Source organism: Platalea leucorodia (assembly GCF_965183815.1).
Source record: "Platalea leucorodia genome assembly, chromosome: 1".
In the NCBI taxonomy this organism is placed as follows: domain Eukaryota; kingdom Metazoa; phylum Chordata; class Aves; order Pelecaniformes; family Threskiornithidae; genus Platalea; species Platalea leucorodia.
Genome location: NC_138823.1, coordinates 96,418,329 through 96,445,666, shown reverse-complemented (window position 1 = coordinate 96,445,666; position 27,338 = coordinate 96,418,329).

The window sequence follows — 27,338 nt, the reverse complement described above, 5'->3', positions numbered from 1 at the left end:
ATAAGTGCATTACATAGCTAACTGTCACATCTTCAGGGCACTACAGTAAATAAGTGGGAGTTATACATGTGCATTAGTAACAAAATGGGTACCACACTTTGGATCTTATTGAGTACAGTGTGGAGAGAAAAATATGATAGATTGCTGCTTTTTATCTGTCACTGCTGTGGCACAGAAGCATAGACCATATGTATGTAAAATGACTTTGTTATTTCAGTAAATTCTCTAACTCTTTCTGTTGTAGCCTGTAGCAAAATGAATAAGTAGCTGAAGATCCTAGTGGGATAGTTCTGAATCTATCAGAATAAAATACCTCTGTAGAGGCATAATTATTATTAAATATACAGTGATGTGTGACAAAACAGCCAGATAAGTTAGGAGGGTCGCTGTTCTTACAGGTTTACAGTATAAACTGAGACATTTTGCAAAGGGCGGGAAAAAGAAACTATAACGGTAAGATGAAAAGAGCAGAAGCAGGAGAGTTTGAGCAAATATAGGCCTTGTAACTGGTGACTCTTTTTTTCTTATCTCGGAGGTGATAAAAGTGTGGATGACCGTCAAAATCCTCCTCCTCAATTACCTAGCAGGAACAGTATTTCACACCACATATTTTGCCCTTGCTTTAGGTGGAATGCGCTATCTCCCTCCCTGGCACTACCAAATTGGGACAGGGCAGAGATGAGAAAGGTAAATAGGAAAGGACAGAGGTGATCTGCCATTTGCCTGACCTTGGATCCAAAAATCCAACCCAATCCGTTTTGAGTTTGGGAGTCTGGTTACGAAATTCTGAATAAGTTACAATGTCTGCCTTTTAATTTAAGAGGAAGTCCAGCAAATGGGGAATTTGCAGTAGTCATGCTTGAATGTTATAAAGGTGTGAATTACTGTCTTGAGCTTAGTTTTAAACAGACTAGGTAGCTCTCTGGTGTACTTTGTCCTTGTAAGCTTCTCAGGCTGGTACTTGGATCTATCCCAGTTTTTGTTTTAGGTCTCTGCTGAGAGATAATGACTAAAAACATGCCAGACAGTTTGTTTTATGGGATTCACAGTGATGACACTCCTGGTTCAGCCATTCTTGCAGCTGTACTGAATGCTGCGTCTTTCTCACAATGTGCAGTGATGCCCTCTCTGACTGTTAATCCTCCAGTCTAAACAATTGCAGGGGAAGAGAGCTGGGGATGGAAAAAAAAAAAATCCCATTCCTTGATCAGTCCCATTACTCGGAAATAGAGGACAAGCTATTTTACAGAGCTTTTAACTAACTACTGATGTAATTTGTTCTGCATTGTTTGCCCATTAATCCAAAAATTACTGTTCCCTTTGAAGCTTGCTTTATATAGAGGAAACAAGGCCACCCTTAACCATCATGTGTATCATTTTATGCAGGGTAACTGTCTGTTTGTATTTGCCTTGCATTTCAGTTAAATGTAGTACAGGGGCCTTCTAGCATCTTTGGTTGTTTGGTAAGTTATAATATTTCAAAGTTGAAATAATTTCCATTTCAAAATATTACATCACGATCCTCAGCTTCTAAAAGACACTCGGATGTATGTTCATGCCACAAGTATTCAATTTAGCCTTAGACGTGGCAGGAATTTTGAGGAAAGAAGAGATTCCCTCATCTCTGAGTATCTGCCTTTCCCTCTCTGGCTTTAATGTACATACATCATATTTAGAGTTTGACCTACAAAATGGCAGAGGGTGAAAGATGCATATTCAGTCCAGTTCAACACGTGACAAAGCATTCACTATCCCACACAGCGCATGTGGAGAAACACTTCCCTGTCTGTACACGTGTTATATATATAAGTACATGAACCATTTGAAAACAGTCCCCAGTTTTCCTGGAGATAGCTGTAAGAACCAGCATCTCCACTGTGGTAGTCTCTCTTATTCCTTAGCTTTCAGGAAAAATATGGTAAGTGAAAGGTTTAGCAACCAGATGCCTGTATTTTTTTCTCAATACCAAAATGGAATAAATACTGCATTTCTACATTTGAGGTCCCAAAAGAAGGTCAATAGCTAGTCCTGGAAACAAATGAGCTTTTAGTGGCTTTAGGTGGAAATATGCTTCCTTGATATTTTTAATCAGTCCCTAATAAATGAGCAGCCCAGATGTTAAGATCATAGCAGGACCCTTCAAATGGTGGCCCAAGGAATAACTCCATCCAGCACCTCAGTGGCTTCCAGCAATTCCTTGTGATTGCATATACCCAAAATCTTAATGCCAGCTGTGCTGCAGTCACAGAGATGTGATTCTGTAGTGTACTGCCACCGATCTGCAGAGTCATGGGAGATTAAAAATCCTACTCTAGTTCATTGGTAAATTGGCTATTATTTTTAGTTAGTTCCCCAGGTGAATGCATCTATGCTATGCTAATAACCAGTCTGAATTAATTCTGGGAGAGAGTTTTCAAAGCGGCGTACAGCAGGCTGGTGTTCCCATGGTAGGTTCTCTCCTGTGTATTAGTCTGGAAATGTATTACATTAAAAGCTCTGTTTACTAGACTATCCTGTTTCTCTAAAGCACTGAGTCCATTTAACCTACTGTGCTAGTTATTTTCCTAAAGATTTCCAGTCCTGTACTTTTTTAATAAAAATTAACGGTGGGAGAAAAGATGGCTGGATGGGAAGTTCAGTGAAACCTGACTTGGGCAATATAAGAAATTCTCAATTATGGAATCAAGTGACAAGAGAAGTAATATTTTAGGCCTGGCCCAGACAAAACTGCAGCCATGGGGAATCTTCCCATTTTCCTTCACTGGGATTTGGATCAGGCCCTGGAGATACCAGTCACGTTTCAAGGGTTTATGATCATTGCTAAATTTGGAAATACTGCCAGGCTTCAGAATAGGGGCTGCATTCCACATGCACTAGGAGTAGCCTTTTCCCTACTTTGAGTAATGTTACAGGAACAATAAAAAATTCTTGCTACTGGGAACGTGAAGCTCCGTGGGACTTAGATGGGACCTGACATTTATACAGTTCATCACTACTGTAGATCAAGGAACGCTACTTTTAGCAAAGAATGCATATTCATTCTTTTTTGTTAACCTTTGCTTCAGTGCATTCATGACAAGATTGTATGGGTATGTAGCTGTGTTTTAACAGTTTTTTAATTTCAGTTGTTGCTTGAAGCACTATGCTGGAAATTAGACACTTTTAGTAGTTCAATTATTGTTGATTTATTCATCCCTCTTGTAGATACAGTGAATGTAGTTACTATAGTAAGGTTATCTAGTTCTGAATGCCAAATGCCAAGTTTCGGAGCTTACATCTTGGCAACTGCAAGACTTATTGGCTTGGAATTTGTCATGCCAGCAGTACTGCCTTGTAGCATTTATTTTACAGATTTTCATTAAATGGGGGAAGACGAGAGAATACTGCTACTAGTGACATCGTGCGTCAGGCTGTTTACTAACGTTACACGGAAATCAGCTCAAAATAACGTACTTCAGGCTTCATTCTGCCATTTTCCTAGACTTCATTGGAAGAATGGCAGCATTGAACTAAATACAAAGACATAAAAATGCTAATCGGGAAAAATGTTTTATTTAATATCACTCTTTTTGAAAAAAATAGGACACTTAGAATGGCAAAATAAACAAAAAATGCTGTATAATGCTTGAACATTCATTAACTTTGTTCTAATTTTTCTTTTGGGGCAATGAGTCAGCAGAAACTTGCTTAAGTTCCACCAGCTTTAGCATCTGCTCTGAGTATTTTACTGAAGACAGCAAATGCTGTAGTAATACAAAGGGGCAGATCCTCAGCTGAGGTAAATTGTTAAAGTACCATTTCCAGTGGAGTGAAGACAATTCACTCTAACTGAAGTGTAAACTTTCATGCTAACCTACTGTAATACTTTCCATCACACTGTAGACTGTCTACACATGAAATATAATGCACCTAATGGCATTTAAATTAGCTATCATTGGAGGCATCTGTCATACTATAATCTTTCCCAGTCATTTGTATGGTCCTCTATCACTTAGCCTCCCTCTACTTTTCAACAGCGTGTCTTGTGGTGTTGTTACTCTACATCCAAAGATACTAGCTCTCATTTCCCCTTGCCACTACTTCCGTGTGCAGCTTTAACCTATCCTTTTTACTTGGGGAGAACTCCTCATGATACCTATGAAGTCTTTCCTCTAATCCCCTCCTCTGCAAAAAAGCAGCTACAAATCACTAATATCTAGCTCTGCTTAGAGTGATGATAAACTGAAAATGCTGAGAGTAATGTGATGTTGAACAAAACCACAGCCCCATACATGGCTTTCAACTTGCATTTGTGTTTAATTCTCCGCCATGCAGTTTCAATGCTATATTACAATCTCTCTGAAGCATAAACTGGCAATGTTTTTAGTTCATCCAGCATCTTGGAATCTTCTAGAATAATAAAAAAAGGAATACCAATTAATCATTTGCATTTACCATTTAGCAACAACAGAACTTCAGCTGAAGGTCAGTGTCACTGCTGTCGTTTCAATGGTTATACACATGTAAGAAACTGATTCTAATAGTTTAGGCAAAAACTGTAGCAGACGTATGAGAATTGCTGATCCACTCAGTGGAGTGATCCATAATCAGCTGATAAATAACATGATGTACTGTAGTTATTATTTTGTTTCAGTGACTGTCATCAGCTAAAGGTTTTGTCTTTGTTCAGGATTAAAATGAAAAATCACAGATCTTCTTTCTTAATTCATCTCTCAAATCTTCTCTCCAAAATAACAAAAGCAAAAATTTCAACTGGAAAAAGAAGGAGCATAAATTTTTTCCACTGTGATTATATCTTCCTAGAGGTTGAGGACAGTGTTCTACACTTTAAATGGAGAGCCTGCACTGAAGTTTTTTTTATATGATATGCACCAAAATGTGAAGATTTTGGCTTTACAAAAATGATGTCTTTTGCACTGACACTGCTTTCTTATCTTGATTTAAAAATCCGTTTTTTTTTTTTTTTTTTTAAGAAACAGCAAATGTAAAAATATATCAAAGTCTAATATTGTTCTGATGCATATTTGCATTTCTCATTGTCTTTGAATCCTTGCTTCAGACCCACTGATTTATTAACTCTCTCTTCTTTACTTGGCTAATCTGTGTATGTGAAATATTTCTGGTTTCATTGCTGTCCCCTTTTCCTTGTTGGTGGTTCACAGGTTTTCTCAGGCAGTTGAAAAACACATGCTGTTGCAGGATACTTTCTAATCCATGTTTGCCAGTAACTGAATTATACATGGGTGGCATAGCACATATTCAGTCTTTCATCCTTATCTGTTACTTCATCATTACTTTCAATCTGCAGTGAAAAATGTGACTAACATGTTGTGTGGTATAAATAGACACTGCAGGTTGAGATCATTTATGCATGGTTTGAATTTTGATGAAATTTTATACTGCCCTCTGGGCTAAACACTTAACCTAAGTGATTGTCCCAATAATTTTGTTGAATCAAACCTTTTCAGATGGAAGTTTTACCTTTCATTATCTTCTAAATTGTTTACTATAAAGCTTTCCAGGAGTGTTAGGAAGCAAATAAAAAGGACACACTTGCTGTTTATCAGTGATTCTGTGAATCATTATCTTGTCATTACAAATGACTGGAAATAGGAATATAAAATACTTTAACTCAAAAGACTATGTTTTTAAATTATTGCAGACCATCCTCAATATGTTTTTTCTTTTATACCCACAAGATTGGGTGTTATATAAAATGTGAAAGTATAAATGTAGATCAATTTATTTACAAGTATCTTTGTATAAATATATTTGCATTTGGTACAGTTCAATGTACCAATTTATGTAATTCTTAATTTTAATTTCTTAATTGCCACAGTTGTGTGATCTACCCATGTTTATTTATTTGCTATTAGAATGACTTCAGCAGTATTTCTGTTATTTTTAAAAATTATGCTGCTGGTCTATATTTGGGATAATTTTTATTTCAATGACATATTCTCTCCATGTAGCTTTATTGGTTTTGATGTTTAAAAGTCTAGAATTTATTATTATGAGCTGAGAGCAATCATTGAACACTGACATTTTAAGTACGACAATAATGCAAGTAATTGTCATTCACTCAGTTAAGGTATTTCTATTTCTTGCAAGAACCAATTACAATACAGTGCTCCTGTCTTTTAACTGGAAAAAAGTCTCCTTTGGTTTTCAGCTGAGTATTTTGTAGCCCTGAAAGCATTTGCCCAGTAGTTTGGCTGTGGCACTGTGTCTCATCTCCCTGTTTTTCTCTAAAGCCAAGGCTCCGCAGGTGGGCTGCATGCATGTCCCCTGTTCAGCATGGTCTCTCAGCCTTTGCGTTGCACATTGGGACATTTGACTCTGGTATACCCAAGTAAGGCGATCTGGCAAGAGCGCCTCACAGAGCAGACAGGCTGCACAAATGAAGAGCTGGCTACCGATTCTGATGAGAGGGACTGCTGAAACAAAACAGTTTTATTTTTTCAGCACCAAAATCTGAACATTTTATCAAGAAAAAAATTCCCACGGAAAGGTAGTTTTCTGGCAACTGCTGCTAGTCAGAAGTCTCAGTTCCCCTTCACACAACAGTCTCAATGGAAAATTTTATGGCTAGCCCTAGTGCAGACTCTTTCAGAGGTGTTGAGCACCAACTGTGCCCATTAATTTAAATAAGCCCATAATGTGGTTTACATTTAATAAAGTTGCAGCCTCCACATGAACGAGGTTTACTGAGTGTTGCCTTCTTTCCTGCTGTGTCTGAGTCTGCTGGTCTGGACAGTGTAAGAGTCTTGGACTCAGAGCATGCCTTCACTCCTTGTGTTCATTAGAAATCTCCAAGCAAAGACTACAGAGAGTGTGTTTTCACCCGGTAGGGATTACTTTTATTCGGGGGTATGCTTGCACACAAGTAAAGTAGAAAATGAATAGATTTTTACCTGGAAGAGCCCTTTTGTTGGTTGCCCTATTACTAATTTATCAGAATTGAACTTTGATAATTCTGATAAATAAAAGCAATGTATTGCTTTAGTACTTACACAGCACTAGAAAGATAGCTTACTATTAATTTTAAAATCTCCAGATAGAGTGGTATAATAAAAAATATCAAGTGCATATTAAGAAAATAAGCAAAAAAAAAAAAAAAAAAGCTTGCAATTCTGGTGTCTTCAGCAGGGCAGTTATGTCAGCTGAAAAACTGAGGCTTAGTTGCACTTTGAACAAGAGGAAGTATGCGCTGTTTAGAGAAAGGAAGTGTGAAAAGCAATGTATGTGTGATTGTGTGTTGATTTGTTCATATTTACAGTGAGAGAGCCCAAGTAACTGTAGCTCACAGAAAACATTTCTCATCTTTGGCATTCTGAATTTAAATAGACTGCTGGTGGATGCTTTTTAACCAAGCCTAGTCTCATAGGCTGGCTGCATATGTTTCCAACATTGTGTCATCCAACTCTGCTTATAATAAATCTAACCACTTTATTGTTCAAGACTCTGCACCAAACCCTCATCTACAATTGAGTCCCAGTTTATTTGTTACTAAGGAGGAAAAGAAGATTTGTGGGAAAAACTTTCTTAAAGTCCAGTGCAGGCAATTGTCCAGGGTTTTCAGTACTTTAACATTAACTGGTTAAACAGATCTACAATCACCTTTTAGCTGGTTGATTGGTGTGGCAAAAACTTGGTTTTGCCTTTCGGTGGCATCCCAGGGGGTGACTTTCTCAGTGCAGAGTTCTCCCCTTCTCTTTCTTTCCCAGGACTTGCCAAGCATTCCCCAGTCCTCCCACGCAGCCTTTGGCAGCCCTCTGGTCAAGTCAGAGCACAGTCTCTTAGCATAAGGACAGTTCCCAGATCACTTGGATCACACAATGGAAGATGTATTTTCAATTTGCACTCCTCCTCCTCACTATGAGCGCAATCTCAGTACTCTTCATGGTCTGCCACAACGCTTGCCACAGCGGTGCTGGAATGGGTGACACACCAGTATTTTACAATCTGTCTCAAGTTACCCACTGAAATGAAGGAAGTATATGACCGCATCAGAATCAAGGATGTGTGGTATTACTGCTGTGGTTGAGGTTTTTGTTTTTTTGGTTTGGTGTTTTGTTGTTGTTGGTTTTGGGTTTTTTTTGTTTTTTTGTTTTTTTTTTTTTTTTTTTTGACAAAACTCTTTTCACTGGAAAACAAAGATTAAAAAAAAAAAAGAAATTGTGGGAAAGAGCTGGTGTTAACGCTTCTTCCAATTCAGGAAAGGATAATTGGAACAAAGTTTGGAGACTTTTGAAATATTCCTTCTTGATATTTTGAAAAGAACATTTGTTTTGAAATGACTTTTGTTTCACGTGTTTTAATGTATATAGAAGGGTTCATTTTCTATTGAAAAGGTCAAAATAATTTCAAAGCACTTAAAATGATTAAAATAGGTCCTTTCATTACCAAAATATTAGTACATGAACATTTTTGTTTTCAACATTTTCTTCCCAATTTGGGATCAGAATTGTCTTTTGAAAAGCTTCACATGAAGGGAAAGCTACTTCTTATCTATCTTTATTCTGCAATTAAAAACTTCTAAGAAACCTTCATGTATTAGTTAGAGTGAGGTCCCATGCAGCATGGAATAAGTAATACAGGTTCTCTTTGCCTGCACTGGTAATTATTTTGTGTAACTCCCACATCTCAGCAACACAGAATTAGATTCATCATGAAAGAAGAACAAATGGACAGTAAGAACAGTTCCCCAACCTGTTATTGGCTTATTTTATCTTGGAGAATATTCTTGTTGTCTGTGCCTCAGCATCCTTATTGTATTCTTATTATGATGTGTATCACGGAAAAGCATTACAGATACAGACCTTCACACTCGTTCTTCCCATGGATGGTTTTTACATGCCTTTGTTCTTGCCTACAGACTGCCTCTCTGCTGTTTCTCTGCCCATTCTCCTATATTTTCCCTGCTCTTTTGTTTTACTTTCTGTCAAAATCAATAGAGTTCAAGCCAATGATATCTATGGCGTTCCCTGAATTTTTAGTACTGATTGGTTGGAGTGTTCAAAATGTATCAGATAATCAAAAGATATTTACAGAGAAATGTTACTGAATTTTATGTTCATTTCTCACCCAACTTCACAGAACATGGCTTTTCCCAGTTTCTCCCTTTTGGGCCTGGGTGGAAGCTGAAGACTTTAAACATTTGTTCAAGATGTCTGGACCTTTGACAGCCCATGTGGCAAATGCAGATGCATTCACTGGGCTGTGCAGACTTGCTCTACAGCACATAAGAAGAGACTTCTCTGTGCCTGAGATGTTAGATCTATTGTGTGTGGGCTAATAGCCTTCAAATGTGCAAGCAATCTAGTGCTCTCTAGATGCCTTGGACTTGCTGCACATATGCAACTCTATGGACAGTACTTCTGTAGTACTTCCTCAACTATTGGTGTGAGCGTGTTTATGCTCTGCAGCGCATGCAGATCTGTTTCTTATGGGAAAGCCCAGAGATATGAATACCCTAAGCAGAATGGCTGAGATTATTGAATATAAAATGGAAAATATCTTAATGACTTTTTTTTTTTTTTTTACAAAATCATAGAGATCTTGACATACTGTTATGCAGTGATTTTCATTCTGCACAAAGAGCTGTATTTTCCAGTATGGCTCTGTATTAGGAGATTTATTACTATGATCTGTTAGGGGCTAATTTCTGAATCACACCACTTAATCTACATATGAGAAAACAGCCCCAAACAAATCACATTGTAAGCAGGATTTTTTTAGCTTCTGGAACTATGTGTTAAAGATTCTGCCAGTGTGAAGTTCTGAAATGCTGTTTAATGTTTGGAATCCCATGGTCTTTTGTGCCAGACTACAAACTGCAGATGCAATATGTGACCCATCTGCCTTCTCTGTGCTTCCTTTTCTTCCTAACTTCACGTAGGATAGAAATACCAACTGATGAAATATCAGGGGCAATTATAAAGATCCATTAAATAAGCTTAGATGAGCCTATATACACAGTATAACTGTCTTGATCAAAGGGTTTGCTGTCAGGCAAAGAGTTGACTAACAGGCAAATGATTGGAAACAGCTTTTTTCCAGCCTGGATTGGGTGATAATAATGTGAAAAGAATGGAAGTGTTAAGAGGAACGCTCTTTCACTGGCTGTGTTGGAGAAAGTATGAAAGACTATTGCAGAGTGGAAGAGGCAGTCTCTTCCAGAGGAGAGATCTTTGCTAGGAAAGCAGAGGTAGAGAAGATCCCGACCTGCTGAAAGGAACTCTGACCTCAGTCAAAGGGAGTGCTCAAGAGCAGTGCGGACTTGCAGAAAGGATGACACATTTAGGCTTTTTTAAGCTTGTCTTTTTACCACCATATGCCCCAGGAAAAACGCATCATTAACACAGAGCAGTCACAAAGCTGGAGTACTGCAGTCTGGGAGGTTAGACCTGACCTGGAGAGAGACTAAGACAGCTGGGCTGATGCATCTCATTTTTCTGGAGGTCTAACGCCCTTGCCCAGAAAGTACGCTGAGAGAGGCCAAGGAAACAAATGTTACTTCTTTCTCCTAGCAAAGCAACAAAAGATCACCGAGAGAGAGAACGAACATCAGGGGTAATTTGAGAATTGACACATCAAGGCTTAGAGGCTATATTAAAAGAACTATTAGACATGTCAATTAATTTTCCTTTGCCTCATTAATGAGCATCTTAGCTATGCATCTTCTGTTTGAAGCAGCAAGCAATCATTTTTCCAGGTTCCTTCATGCTATGACAAGTCACAGCCCTCCTGAGACGTACATGAGACAGGGTATAATATAGTATGATTGTTGTTCCTAATTTCATGAATGACTCTTAACTTTTGAATTGAAGGGAAATTTAATACTTATTTTGAATGTTAAATGATGTCTCTCAACATTTTTCAAAGCGCCAGCTTGTTCCATATTTTTAATTTGATTCTCTTGCAGTAACTGAGTTTATCCACTAACTCCAGTCTTAGAGTCCAATCAAAGCCCCAAAGGAAGGAAGAGCGGAAAAAACCAAACCCATACCCCAAAACCAAAGCCAGAGCACGCTCTTTTGCTATTGGGACTATGAAGCTGCTGATGACCTTCATTAAATGCCACAGCCAACTCCTGACATGCTCAGCAGTAAGTCTCATGACCCACAAACATGAAGCCAATCTAAATCATGGAGTGGTTGTATTTGCCTTTTGTGTCTAGAAATCTGCTGCTGGAATTTGCTGAGTGCCTCTAAAAATGTAGCAGAAGGTTCGCTGACAAAAGGCATTGTCTTTGTAAATTTTACCTTCAAACCTTGAGCCCAGCAAGTAAAAACTATTTAATAAGCGGGGGGTGGGAGAACCAACCTAAACCACCAAAACCTCCTGTCTTTTTTTTCTGTAATGATTTGAAGTCTTTAAGCTGAAAGAATAACATCAAATACGACCTGTGAACCAATTTGCCTTCAGGTTAAAACAGAAGTAAAATAAAAAAGAACACACTGTGTTAACACAATTTTAAGGTTACACAACTAAAACATCACCAACAAGAAACTGGGAGATGTGAAAACTAAAGTTTTAACTTAAGTGTAAGTTCTGATGCATTGTGGATCAAGTAAGTTTTAGGTTGATCCTTAAGGAAATAAAGATTATTAAAGCTACATATTAAGGAAGAAAAAAAGGCTGTAAAATACTGAGAGCCTGAGAGAGCATTATTGTCTGAACCAAGGCATAGATTTTTAAAGTAGTCTATATCCTGTAACCACAGTACTCTTTCTAGTTGCATTTCAGCAGCTGAATTCCTTTGGTATCTTTGGAAACCTCACCCTGACTGCCCTGCCTGACTTCTTGACGTTTTTGCTTCCATACACTGCTACCAAACTTATAGGAACCCATGGGAAGGTGAGCAGGCTACTTAACTAAATTGAATGAATACTGTGTAAGCATATCTGATAATTAGGCTTTGCAATTAAACAAAAAGCTCTAGATAGGAAGGAAGGAAGGACTGATAAGGATCCTGCTGCACCAGGAGCCGTTGGAGGGGAAAGGAGCATCAGACTCAGTAGTGCTGTTAGCCCATCACACCGAGTTTTGATAAGGGACAGTTTGTCCAGGTGGGAAAGGTATGACTACTTTGTAGGTGCTTCTGTTTGATTATCAGTTGTGTCGAGTCAAAGGAGCACAGCCTACTTGCAAGTCAGTGAAATCTTGTCTGAATTCAGACCAGTAGTAGAAAACCCTATGGGTCTAAGATAACGGGATTTTGTCCTCTAGGATTGTGTGGATGTCTTTATTGTAAATAGAAAGGTAGAAAATTAATAAGTGTTAAGGCTGACTGGCAAACTGACAGCCCCCTGCTCCCACAATAATCCAGCCTTTCAGCAGAATAAAGGAACCCTAAAGCTTAAATTCAGAACCACCTCTGTGGTGCCTCTTGAAGGTTATTTAAGTGTTTCTTACCTTCATTGTCTGGATGAACCTGGATCTTTGAAAAACTGCAGTTGTGTCTTTCAGGTATTTGGAGTTCTTTGATGAAAAATCTAAAGCTTCCAAGAAAAAGCAGAATCATATCTTTATAAAAAGACAGTCAAAAAATATTTTCTGAGAGTTTTTGCAAATAAAATTCATCAAACTGTGTTGTTTACGAATACGCTTGCAGACAAATATACACAGGAGAAAAAAAAGAAACAACCAAACAAACAGAGAAGTTATTTGCATGGTAAGTTCAATACCTGCCAACTATCATTTATCAGAGACAGCAAAATAACAAGGCCTTTGTTCTGCCCAAATGCGTTATTCTTCTGCTTTGGAAGCTTTAGTCTAATCACTCCTGAACATTGGGGTTTATTTCTTAGTCAGGTTTTTTCGGAAGGCAAGGCGCATGCAGTAAGGCTGCCTGTTACTCTACCTCTAGTAACTTCTGAACCTGCTGGCTAATTTTAGCAAGAGGGGTAGAGTAGACGGGAAATATCTCAGTTATGGCCCCTGTGGAGAGAAACGCTGAGGTGCAACCTAATACAAAGTCAGTTCCCCTGCTCCTGGAAATCCTTATCGTATGGGTGAAGCCTCACAACCAATTCTCTTTCAGACAGTTACTTTTTAGAAATTGTGCGTGTAGTGGATAAGTAGTGTAATACTTTATATTTGAACTGAAGGAACAAGTTTATTGCCATCTTTAAAAAGTATATTCCCCTTCTTTACTCTTGAGCAAAACTTTCATTTGGTTAGAGGTGTCAAGTCCAAAATATTCTATTGCCATTGAAATATTTGATTGTTTTAATAAATGCTTCTCTCTGTTCTTTTTCAATCTGATGAAATTACAATTACCTAGGAGCCATACTAAAAGTTCTTTGAAACTGCAAAGATTTATACGGATGGTGATTAGCTATGTATTTTACAAGGTTATTTTTAAAGAAATGTGTCTTTTTTACATCCTTATTTTCTGCTCTCTTAGCAGATAAAGCTTTCTGTGAGGATGCTGGTGTCTTAGGCCAGCACACTACATAGACAAGTGAGACAACACAGGCAGTGTAGATGCACAAATGAATGTGTTTTTTGCAGGGACTTGCTCGTAGGCAGATTCTTCTTTTTGTACCCCCAAATCCTTTACCTACCCCTCTGCTTCTCGTTATTCTCTGATACTGGTGTTTCTCATGGTGATGCTGTTTTATGTTTTGGCCCATACTGGAGGTCATTTAGTCACACCTGGGATAGCAGTTTTGAATGTGTCTGAGAGGAAATGCCACCAAAGAAAAAAACAGACTCAGAGCACATTTTTATCCAGAGCACCCAGAAAATACAAAATGAGTTTGTTATATTACACTTTCGGTATCACAAAGCAACATTTTTACCAGGAAAAGGATGGCCCCTGTCTCATTTGAGCTTATTTTTTTACACTGTCAGAGCTAGGTATTACTATGATGCTGTGCAGTAATTAGCAGGAAGTTTCAGGATTTCTCAGCATCAGGCAGAAAGGTTTTTGCTTCTCATAGTAAATGTGTCCCCTTTGGGAAGAAAATTTCAGATGAAGAGCATTGCGCTGGATCAATAGATGACACCAAGAGAAAAGGAAGCCTGCATTTGTCTTGCCGTGTCTTACATGCAGCTATGGGCAATAGAGGAAAGTATGTTATCTAGAGATTGTCTCTGATAAGGGGATATCCCTCAAACTCCCAATGCAGCTAGCAATCACGCATTGATTTTTGAGAAACAAGCTGTGGCAATTTTTTAATTTCTGTTTTATACTGTGGAACTAGAGGAATAAAGCCATATCTTCACGTTGAAAGAAAATTTGTGAAATTTCATTCCCAAGGGAGCCAGGAAGCCTGTTATAGCACTACTTGAACACCTTAAACACAGCTAGTGTCCATTATGTCATATAGTATAACAAGTGGGAAGGAAAGCACTACACAAGAAATTACAGTTTTCTTTCTCTCTCTTTCTCTCTCTTGCTTTCCCTCCCTCTCTTTCTCTCTTTCTCTATTTTTTTAAAGGCAGGAGACCTGATTTCTGTAAACAACCCCCTAAAGGTACTCTTCTACCAATAGCAGTCCACTGTAAAATAGATAAGGTTCTCATTATGTATCCTCCATGTCTTGATCATAATTTCTATCATGGTTGACGTTCTGGTCCAGTTATATCAGGTACATTCTGTGTAAGTCCTTTAGAAGACTGGGATAAAACCCTGCTGAATGCAGGATCATTTTGCCTTGGGGAGAGAGTTAGTCAAAGTGCACATAGTTCAAGGTGGATTTCTAGTCAGATTCCCAGTACTGGGACATTCTAAAAGAAACATTTTTGAATCGAACATAGCTCAGAAGGAATTAAATTAGTTCTTTAATGCTTGGTTTTTCTCCAGAGCCATCAACACAAATTACTTTCTAAAATAGGCAGCTAAATATAATAACGCAGCATTAAACTGAAAAGAAAAAGTTAATACAGTTATTATGTGATGCATTTTGTTTGACTAAATTGTATGGATAATTTCCACCATAATTTCAGTAGTGTTTATAAAGATCTTTTTAAAATATTTCAGTTTAGCATTTCCTATAACTGTGTTTTTTCATAAGGTAATTGAATTTAAGATATCTGTACAGTATCTAAGTTTTCTCATCTTGATAACTCTTTAATGATATTTTAAATATAATAGTATCCTAGAGTGTTCTGCATAAGCACCTAACTTTTTCCCCTTCCCTTCCCTTTTTTTTTTCCCCTAAGGCTCTTAAAAATTTAATTAAGCTGGCCTAATGTAGATACTTTTTCTTTCAGAAAACAGGTTTTATTAAATCAAAAACATTTTTTAAAAATGCAGTGTTATAACATCAGTCATGTGCTCAAACCTGAGATTGTTCTATTTCATCAAAACCTTGAGGAAAGGTTCTTCCAAAACGGTTTGTTATAGCTACATTTGGACAAGTATGCCTTGTAAATGTTGTAAATATTTCAGGCAATTTTCTGTTTGTGAGATTTTTTTTTTTTTTCACTGTATTACCTTTTCATTGTAGTTTCATGAATCGCCTTATCTGGCCGTGTTTAAATCTGCAAGGATTTATTTTTAACTGCATTCTAATTGGCGTTACCTGGGTCACATCATACTTCACTCTTTTCACGGATAACTGTTCCTGTGTCAAAGTTTTCTGTGTATGGACATGTTGGTGCACAAAATAACGTTAACTAAAAAAAAATTTATATCAAGTAAAAAATTAATTCCCAATGTCAAATTTGCTCTAAATACATGTTCCATTGTTCTCCTCAACTCTATCTGTTTTGCCTGCTTAGTTCTCTCTCGTAAAATTTGCTATGAAAAAGGAAAGGTCACTTTTATCAGGTCAGTACAGAAGCTTCTAGAGGTCTAACCAGAATAACACTAATGGTCTTTTAGAAGCATTTTTATGTACAAGCTACAGCCTTAGATTCACTTTTTTCTTTCATCTTTATATCCATTTATTCCTACGGTGCATGAGTATTATAAATCTGCAAGTGAAACGAATGGTACATTCAGTTTAACAATCAACATCCTGACTCCAGCACCTTCACACATGTACAATTTAACTGTGGCAAGGGAAACAATGCAAGCATGCAGGAATTCAATTTCTGTTTCAGCCTGTTGCTGTGAAAAACAGATACAACTGAAGAAGTCAAGGGGCTTTGACTCGTGGCTTGTCTGTGTTTGTATAAGATGAATTTACATTGCTGTGCAGCCAGCCAGGAAAAGGTCTTTCTGAAATGTAGGACCATCCTGTGCAATGTGTCTCCTGCCCACCCTGCCACAGCCCTGAGTCTGTCGGTTCTCACTGAAGGAAGGTGGCTGTTTGACTCCAGCTGTACAGACCCAAGCTCCTAGGGTGATGCTGCTGCTAATTAAGTCCAGGATGGAAAAGATCAAAGCTGTGCCTTTTCCCCCCCCCCCCCCCCCCCCCTTTATTTTTTTCAGCCACAAGGCTGTTTCTTATTTTGAAGCTTCATTGCTCTCTGCTACAATGCTCACTGGAAACCTCACCTGTTTGCTTGGTAGAGTTGCGGCTGGTACTGGATTGTCATTTTAACTTGGCAACTTCAGAGTCTTGTTTCCCAATGGCCTGCCAGCTAAATTGGTGTGTTACAGATGAATGCACAGCTCACAGATGGTGTTTGAGTGTTTAGTGGCTCTCAGAATTAGATATGTATTTGGTCAGGAGGAAGATTACATTTTTCCTCCAGACAGAGCAAATGTCCTTGGGGATGTTTTCTGTGTCAAGGTGGAAACCGTTCCACACATCAGGTACAGGGGACTCTTAGCTTAAGCAGGAGTACTACCTACGTATGTATGTGTTTCTTTTTCTCCTGGATAGGGTATGCTGTTACTATTAACGTAAATGTAAAGTTTTTTAGCTTGGTTCTCCTGAACTTCTATAGATGTTTTAGGCCTGACATCTATCCTCCTTTAGTTTTTCTTTTCTTTCTAACCGAGATGAGCTTGAAGGTGTATTCATTACTCTGGTTGACCTGTAAGGTTCTTCTCCAGGTCCTAAACTCTTTGTTTTATTGCTCACACACAAGCTTGAGCATTCGTGCTTAGTTACTAGTAGAACAGCTTTATAGACAGTGCTGTGTTTGTGAGATCTATACCTCTCTCATCCTCCCCTATATGGGTTGTGTCTTTTTCTCATTCGTTCATTGTCTTTTTATTTACTTAAAGCAGTCAGAGGGTGAGGAGTAGGGCAGGAGTTACATGCTTTCTTTTGCTTCTTGACTGGCCGAGTCATGTCATGAGGATGAATAACAGAGACTGTCTGCTGTCTTTTGTTCCTTTCTAGAATGAAATATAAAACAGAGCTTCTTAAAAGTTCTGAAAGCTGCACTCGAGTTTCCTCGTTTCATGTTTGCTCCCATCCAGAGCTGGAACCAGACAGACGGGAATATTTTAACAAAGTCTGTTCTTGTAAGATTTCCAGACTGTTTTGCCAAGCCAACAGGCTCATGAAAATGCGGTTAAGCATAAAACAGGCAAAGTTTTAGTTGCCTACCTAAACTGCAGCCGTGACGATAATAATTTGTTTTTTGTCATTTTTGCTTTGTCATTGTCAGTTGCTGCTCAAAGTTGAAATGTGCAAAGCTCTGCTAGCTCTCTACAAGGAACCACACTGTTTTCCAGCACTGTTGCCACTCTGCTTAAATTTTGTCATTCCTCCTTCCTCCTATGCTTCCTTCCCCAGCTTGGTAAGAAATCTCATCTTATGAATTTCTCAGTTAATTCCCTCAGGAAATTCTTAGTTAGCTAAAGGCAGAAGATGGGCTCCCCTGCCAGCCTTACATCATTGGGTAAAGGGACTGATGAGGACAGGAATCTGCTTGTTGTTTGCCAATTTTCTGTTGTCATAAACTCTTTTATAGTGAGAGCTGAGTGTCCACCATTTTGGGGCTAGCACAGATGAGGAATATCAAGCTGCCAGCACTTCCTTCTCTTCCTCTTTAATGAACACGTCTTGGCCCAGTGACCCACAGTGTCCGTCCCCGAGTATGGAAGAACATAGTGGTCCCTCCAAGGCAACAGCTGTGCCAGCATATACCCCTGTGAGCTTCTTGGCATGAGTGCGTTGTGGGAAAAGTTCAAATGATGTGTTTGTTCTGGCTCTTGGCTATGCACGTGATGCAAACACACCTGCACTGTTGCTGATCCAGAACTTGCTGCCTGCTGGCCATCTCCTTATGAGCTGGCACAGCCTGGACCTTGGAAGGAACTAGGCCACCATCGCCCTCCTACTCCCCAGTTTGGTGGGGCAGCGTGGGTGTGGCCAGGTGCACTCACATACCTGTGTCATGTTCTTTGCAGCAACCCAAAACAATTACTGCAGTTATTGGCAGACTGTTTTTCCTGCTTTGCAAGGATATTTAATTCCTAAAACCTTCCTTTAGAGTTTTTGGATTTTGCATGCTTCTGGCAGTTTCTTTTTTCCACCGCAGGTGCACCTGAAGAATAAACCTGTCATGACTTCCAGCATTTCTTCTGTACCATGATTTTGGATTTTTCAGCAAGCTGTAGAACAAGTTTTCCTGTGAGCATTTGTATGTTAAGGAATTACCTGATGTCCTCTCAGGTCTTTTGCCACCTCTCTTACAGCAGATAGCCCCTGCAACTGTTTGTGGTAACCCCTTTCTTGGTGCTTGCAAACTGGAAGAATATGAAGCATAGGTGTGTCCTAGAAAGATATGAGAAAAAGCAGTGTTTTCATCTTTAGCAAATGTTCTCCCTGCTTATATTCACTTTGCATACAAATAAACAAAAAAGTAATATTTTATTAGGAATCCAGTGGATAGAATAATGGACTGTAACTCAGCAGAGCTGAGTTCACAGCTCTGCCGTTGGCTTATTGGGCAAAGTCATTTGTATCATCACTATACAGCCTGGGATAAAGACAATCTCTTTATAATGCAATATGAGATCTATAAAGGAAAAATATTATGCAGAAGGAATAATAATAAAATACTTCTAATGATAATAAAATTATATGTTTTATATATATGTTCATGTTGTGCACAGTGGAATGAATCAGATTCCATTCTGCCTCATACTTTATCAGTGGCGCTGTTAACTGGTTTCCATTTTAAGGGCTACATGTATTAGTGTATTATTTTTAGCTGTACCTTCAGATACAGGTGTGGTTTTCGACTGAAAGTGATAGCATTTCATTGTAGTAACACTGGGCAGCATTTCCTGCATCTTCGTTACTGTTGATAAGCCATAAAGAACTTTATGGCTAAGTTTAAATACCTACTATTTATGGTGGTGATGGGGAGGGGTCTTTTTTATTTGTGAACTTAGTAAATACATTGCACAGATTCTTGGGCTGTGAGGACTGTGGTGCCCTGAAAGTAATTTGCATAAAGTCCTTCATGTCTGCATTTGCTCTTTAAATCTTTTCTGGCTGTATGGGTAACATAAAACATTTATTTTGCCTTATTTTATGCAATGTAAATAATAGATACATTCAGACTAGATCCTGGATACCTCAGCTGCTATATACCACTGTAGCTCTGGAACAAACAGGGTTGCATCGGCTGAGAATCTACCCCCACCATCAGCTGTAAGTGCTAGTCTTGGAGTGCATTATACAAATGTTCGTCGTAGTTTGTCAGCAGCAAAGCTGTCACCCAACAGTACACACTGCCTTCTATCAGCCATTACTTTTCTGTCATCATCATCAAGTGTAGCTTAAGAGAATCTGTGCATCGTTTCTTTCCTTCTGAACAATTTCCATTGAAATAATTGACCTGCTTTTATGGTAATTCAGTCGCTGCTATTTGTTACTGCAGCATTTTGCAAAGAAAAATGCAAAACTAATGCCCTAGAACAGAAACATTCAGCCAAATTACTTACCAGTAATCCAAGGAATCATGGATAAATCCATTGCTCAAGTGGCTTCTCATTTGGAGCTTTATATAGTTTTCACCCAAGGGTTGAGATTTGGGTTTTTTGTGGGTGGAGGGGTTGATTTGTTTTTGAAAGGTAACACTCATGCTCTCTGCCCTAGAGCAACTTTATATAAATCTCTTCTGAAAACTGTATCTGCCAGCACTGTCACTCCACCCACGAGCTTTCACTAGTAACACCAGTTAAAAATATTTAAAGGGGCTGTTACCACTTGTTTGGTGCATTTCATTTTGCATTTCTGTCTTCTCCTTTCTTCATTCTTCAAAAAATTCAATAAGAGATATCATTTAAGCCCCGCGTTTTGAAGTGGCAACCAGTAAACAGCCTTATACCATGATTAATGTGTACTCAGGAATAGTTTGATGTAACTTACAAGTAGTAAGTTGGGGCCCACTGAATTTGTTTTAAAGTAAATGAAGAGATTCCAGTTGTGGGTTGGGACCTTCAGTGAGTTACTGGATATGCTATATTTTCCACCAATTTCTACCCCTGGCTGATGATGTTCATTTCAAGGTGTTACACAGTCACAGGGAAGTACAAGCTAGCACAGAAGTGACAGAATCTGGACTGTCTGACAAAATTAAACAGTAAGGAGGACTTTAATTTCCATTTAAAAGCTGGAAACGATGGTCAAGGTGCATGATGCAAATCATGAAGTCTTCTAAAGAAAAAATAGTTCTTCAAAAATCAAAATGAATGTCGTTTGGTTTTACCTAATGGATATATTTTTCTTTATTTCTTTGACTTCCAGCAAGTTTGGCTTTCTGTGGAGTTTCTGGGCTACTATTGCTTTTTTCAGGGGAAAGATGCACGAAAGTAAAGAGATAGCAGATGTTGTCCTGCTGCTTTAAGCAGGGTCATTGCCAGTGGAAGGCGTCCAGGGTTTGATAACAGTGAATGTGCTCTGAATTTCTCTACTTTACTTTGGAAGTTTGTTGAGTAGGTGGATTCCTATGGCTGACAGAGCCAGCATCTCAGCAGAGATGACAACGCACAGACCACTGTTCGGCTATTTTTCATCTTCATGTCCTAAAAAGGTGCAACTTTCTTGACAGCTCACAGGTGAAGGCATTAGCTCTATTTTGACCTCTTGAAAGTGGAAGTAGACTGGGGAGCAATGGAGTGATGAAGGCACAGGTTGAATATTTTCATTACTGCCTAAATCTTAGGGAAGTTTGATAGCCTCACTTTGTATCATGTGCTCATGGTGCTTACGTAAGCACCTTCCACACAATGAGTTACAGAGCCGGAGTGAGCGTATTCATGAAACTCCTGTGAAAGTGCTAATTGCATCACCCGAATCCTGACTCTGTAAGGAAGAAGTTACCTCACCTTCCTAGCCCAGCATTTTGGTCACTAATGTTTCTCAGTGTTTCTGGTGCTCCAGGACAGCTGTGCATGAAAGAGGAGTTGGTATTTTCAGCACTCTGAGCTGCGCGCCCTCCTTCTCAATCTGTGTGTTGGGTTGGAGGAAGGATTTATGTCTTGAAACATTTTTACAGGTGGTATATTGAACATTTCACTCTGGTGTTGCTTGTTCAGAGGTAGCTTCATTTAGTAAACTGAGCCCAAATAATCTAGTAGTAAATGACTCTTATGAAATGAGGAGGTGATCTCAATCCAGATTTTTTGTGGAAAATACATGGTTACTCATGCTCTCAGCACAGAGGTGAAGATTGGCAGTGATCCCTGTAGGATGTGGATTTCTGACATGGGTGAGGCTGCGTGGGACATCTATGTAATTCTGCTTGTTTGATGAAAGATGAGAAGAGTGTTATGAGCTAAGATAGTATTCTTTTTTCTTTTCTTTTTGTTATCTTTTTTCTTTTTTTGCACAAACAACAAACTATTTGGTCTAACTAAAATAACTTCGTGGCTAATCCTACCCTATTAAGTCTCCTCAAGGAGTGAATACGTTAAGAGCAGACTTTGATGGAAATTATTAAAGATGACAAAAATTTCTTTATATAAAAGGAAATGTAGTACAGTCTAACTTCAGAGTTCAGAGCATCCAGAATGCCATGGGTTTTGTAGTATAATATCACAGTCAATTATATTTCTTATTTTACATTTTTCCTTGTCTCTTTCTCACACAAGCCTAGACTATGATTTCATAATGTTGATGAAATGTGTTGTGATGTTCTTGTAGGCTGCTGTGGGTAAATAATTACAATATGAGGAAGGTGATTCATGATGTGGCCCTAAGTCTGTAAAGTAGGACTTTGTGACTGATTAGGATATAAGCAAAGTGGACTGCAGTGTCTCAAAAAGCCCTTCAAAACTCCTGAGAGATCAACCTATAGTCACTGCAAGGATCACCTGTCTCAGCCCAACAGATAATTCTGTGAGAAGTTTTCATGGTTTATACTTGAGGCCTTCTTAGTGACCCAAAAACTATTCTTTGTGGTGTGTCCCTGACAACTTCTCGTCCTGTTCTTCAACCAACCAGGTAACTAAAGCTTGAGCCTCCTCATGAGAAAAGGGGCTAGCTGACAGCACGCCTTCTCCTGTAAACACATCCTCTCAACACTGAGGGTCAGGAGTAACGTGATGCCAAGGCTGGTCCCAAAATCCAGACCTATGGCTGGCAAGTTTGGGATTTTTATTTCTCCTGCTCATTCAAACCTAGACCAAATGCAGAATCCTTTTAAGTTTCTCCATTACTATTCACAGTTCTCTTTGTGATTGCTGGAGAAAGAAACGTACATAGCTATTTAAGAAATTCATATAAGTAGGCAGGAAAATGCTATAAAAGAGTATGAAATACAGTGCAAGTATTGCTGTCGCCTCTTCTCCAGTCATATGCTATGCTTTAAAAAGGCAGCATGTTTTCTTCCACAAAAAGATCTTTATATTTCTGAACTTTCAGAAGCCTTAATCAATATAGATAACAGTTTGAGCATGATGACATCATATTTAGTCCTACAGTTGTGCATCTCAGCTGCTTAGTCATTTAAATCAGTGGAAATAAGCATAGCATTTAGAAGTTTCAAAAGGTCAAAGAAGCTACTGTCTTTTCAGCTTTGAATCAGCTGAGAGGTTCCAGTTTCTTGGAAACACAATGCCAAGGCTGCATCTCTGCATCTCATTTCTTTTTTTTTTCCCTCCTTTGAAGTAGTATAGTAATTAGCTTAAAGGGCAAATCACACCACACTCAGTAGCAGAATACTTTACAGTGCAAGTTCCTTTTTATTTTCTCCTTCACTTGAAAGTAGTTTAAAGAGAAGTTTTCGCCCACATTGTATACTGAAATATTTGACTGATGCTCTCTTACCCAAACGCCAAAAAGCTGTTCACATTTTTCAATAAAATGAACGCTTTTTCAGTACAAATATGACAAGTTCTTTTACCATTTTCTCAGAAGGAAAATAAGTGATAAAGTGTTCCTCAGAGAGCAATTTGTGAGAAAATTAAAATCCAAATGAAAGCAAAAGACTTTTAAAAACTTTGTTTTAAATGTGATTTGTTTTTCTTATGAAAATAGCAGCATGATTTCTGGGAGGAAGCCGCCTATCATCTAGACTGCAATGGAAAAAACTTCCTTTTTTCCCTGTCAGATGTGTCAGTCAATCAAAAGTTACGATCAGAGTGTGCGCCACATTTATGTGTATAGCAGGACTCTACAGTGTTTTAGGGACTACTATTTCTTGTATGATTTTCCAAATGACTCTTTGTTTCATTTCCATATACTTCCAGCCACCGTTCTGCTGCTGAAGTGAAACTGTCCAGGCGGGTTGTCGAGCATTTCCATTTCGTACTACACGCAGCCTTCTCAGAGCTGGGAGCTGCACATTGGCATTCCAGGGACTTCTGGCTGCTCACGCTGCTGGTAGTTTTGCTTTGGTTCGTGAGACTTTACCTGCATTATTTGAGCCAATGGCTCTTCCTTCAGACCATCTCTGTTCCTGTTACAAAGTAAGTCCCACTGCCTTCTTTCTCTGCTGGAATATTTCTACAAATAGTTTGATTCAAAGTGGTTCCTTCACACTGCGAAGAGAACTAAAGACTAAGACGCATGCTAAGGGCTCTGCATTGCAAGCCCTGATAGGAGCCTCTGCAGAGACCTGGAGAACAAGGAGCACATCCAGAGTCCAGATGATCTGATATGTAAATGTGACCCTAACAGAAAGGTGAAGGTGTTAATAATGTAAATTGTCAACCCAGAACAGGATGTGTCCATTTGTGAATCTTTTGCCATGCCTACCTCTCCGTCTCTGAGATACCCAGCAGGTTATGTATCTTCCACAAGAATCATTTATAATTTTGGATCAAATATTTCAAAATGCCTAAGAAGTGCACAAAATTGAAGAAGCATTTAAATCATATTTGCTGTTACCAAAGTGATCTATGAGTAAAATACTTCGAAGAATTTAACTTTGAGATATCAATTTTACTGTGAGGACTACAATGGATTGACATATTTTAACTATATGCTCTCTAGAGAGTTCCAGGAAAATCATTACTTGTCATTACTTGACATGAAAAAAAAAAAAAAAAAGTTGGAGAACAAGTCCACAAGGTGATATATACCTGGTTCTCCATATGTTGCTGTGGGGTAGAGAATGGGTTTACAGAGCAAAAAAGATCAGTCATGCTTAGGGAAGGGAAGATTTCTCCAATAGAATCTTTTTTTTCTTTTCTTCACTTTAAAACATCATGAGAACCTGAATCAGTCAGTAGGAGCCAGTAACATGCAACTCTGTGACCTGTGTCTGCTGTGATACAGGGATTATTGGCTAAAATTTGAACACAGTGTCTGAGCAGACTCTGGACAGCACTGGGTATTGTTAAGGTGGTCTTCTAGATCTTAATGCAAAGCCAGCCATCTCTTGCTTCTGGCCTTGCACAGACCAGGCAGGCTCAGCCAGCTGGCATTAAAACTTTTGGGAGGCCAAGCATCAAGAGTCTGGGAAAGCAAAGGAGAAACAACAGAAGGAAGCAATGTGTGAGAGAGAAGTGGTTGTGTTCGAAGCCACTAATCACAGCTGTCCCAGGCAGTCAGCTAGATAAAGGATAATGTTCTCAAGCCAAGATGCCCTGGATCAGCATCCAAATCTGTAGCTGTGTGCCCACAGAAGAGACTGAGTTGAACGCTCTCAAGTCCTGCTAAATAGTGGTCTCACTCATAAGTCAGAAACAAAGTGAGAATCAAACCACTTCACCTTTACTCAGGAGAAAAATTTAAGCCACTTTTGATTTGCTTGAAATTTTTGCCTTAAATTTCAGCATCTGTGTGTAGCTCACAATACCATGCAGTTCCTGTCTCTTGCAGTGCCAGCAAATTTGCTCATTGTGCGAGCTTTTAAAATCCCACCGTCCCATGGTGGCAAGAGGGACGTTTTCAGTCACTTTAGGGATACTAAAAGCTGTGTCTTCCTTGACACATTTTCTGCTTTGCGCAGTGTCCAGAGGTGCTACAGTATGCAAGAGGGGTGAGCTCCTGGGGCCTGTGCTCGCATTGGCGCTTCTGGGAGCTAATGTCTTCCTATAGCCCTGCCTGCACTGTCCCAAGGGCCTGGATGTGCATCCACTGAACTGAGAGTCAGAGGGGATCAAAAGACGCAGGGGCAGGAGGAGGAGAAAAAATTTATTTTTCTGAGTGGCTTCAGTGGTTTTTGGTCAGAGGATTGTGACCAAAATGGGGATACAACTTTATAATGCAGCATGCTGTATGCATTATTCTATGGGGTTTTTTTTATGGTTTGCCCAGGAGCACAGGCAAACTCTCTCCTTTTGCTTATTTACAGATTCCAGCTTTTCCCTCACACTGTTGAACTGTGCTACCAGAACTCCTTGCTGCACACCAGTGAAGAGTTGGTCATGGTTGTGGTGGGACCCCTAACCTTGAATGCAGGGCTGCTTCTTATGGTCCTGATCAGATGGGGCTGTCAGCAGCTGTTTCACTCATTCCCTTCCTTCTTGTCAAAGTTCATCATAGCTCTGGGACTCTGGACAGTGCTAGACCCCTTGGCAGTGTTTGTAGTGGATTCAGTCCTGGGGGTAAGTCACTTAAAATAACTTGGACATGAGACCTTGACGTAGAAGTTTGTTTTATTCAGTGAATCACTGAAAGATATGAAATTCCACCCCTGGCAATGGAACATGAAAGTTAAAAAGAAATTAAATAATAATGTTATACATTACCTTTTTATTAACAAAATTCCCATCTAATGGAGTCACTGTGTTTCTGCATAAAATTAAGAGCACTGTACAAGCCATATATGGAGATAAGAAAGTAAATCCACCACTGGAATGATTGCATCTGCTTTGAAAAGGATTACTGCAATTTTGGATGTTAATGGAGATGGCTTAATGAGCAGTCCTGATTATTAGTGCTTCAGATTTTTCTGAGCGCTGAAACAGACAAACTGCAAAAATGGCAAAACCAAAAGGAGAGGTTATTGTGCACTTCTCTGATGTGCAATGTAGTTAATATAACTTGCTGGCACACCTAAAAAGACTTGTGAGATTGAAAGACAGTCATCTTTAAGGAAACAGTTTCACCACACGTAAAATTATGAGAGCAAAGCTCCCAACTCTATCTGTGCCTACGTATGCACTGTATAGCCCATCTGTACTTTGGTGGCTGGGGGCTTTTATCACATCCGAGGTAATGCCTAGTCTCCCAGAACATGCGTTTCAGATATGGCTCTCACTGTGTAGGTGACATAGGATCCTTTTGATGGGTGCAGGGTGCTGTGAGATTTTCTGGGGGAGTGGTATTGCTGTTTTTCTGCCCTTGTCTGCCTTTCAAAGATATCTTTGTTTCTGTTGCTCGCTCCAGATCAAGCAGTAATCTAAAGTTCTTGTTGTGGATCAGGTTTTCTCAGGTCTCTTGGTTCTTCATCCGCTAACCTGTGCGCTGCTTTTAAGAAGCCCTGTTAAAAATCTGATTTCCCACTGTTTACATGCTGTTTGCCATTGCAGTGGTTTTGAAAATTGAAATTCAGCTATTCAAGAAATTTAATTGGAGCTCACTTGGGAGGTAATTGCAATATTTTAAGCATGTGGCAACATACTGTAGTTTTCACTTGGACAGCCTGCTGGTGGTTTTTTTGTTGTTGTTGTTTTTTTTTAATCTCATGGTGTGAACCATGCACAGAATTGAATTTTAATTGTAATTTTTTTGATAACAAATTTTTTTTCCTAGGAGAAAAAGGGGTATTTCCCCAATGTCCAAGCTAGAAATAGTTAAATATTTAAAAAGCTTCCCCCCGACCCAATGCTGGTGTATTCATAAAAACTAGAGGAAAGGCTGAGGTCTCCCTTGTCTTTCCTACACTTGAGAAAATTATTGCCATTGACTTCAGTGGAATTGTGTTCAGTTCTAGTCAGACTGGATTCATTATCAATTTCAAATAGGGCTTCTTTTCTTGGTCAGAGGGAAATGTGAGATACAAATAAAGTAACTAAGTTTTTCATGACAGTGTTAAAAAAGCACACCTCTCTCTGTACCTCATACTGAAAA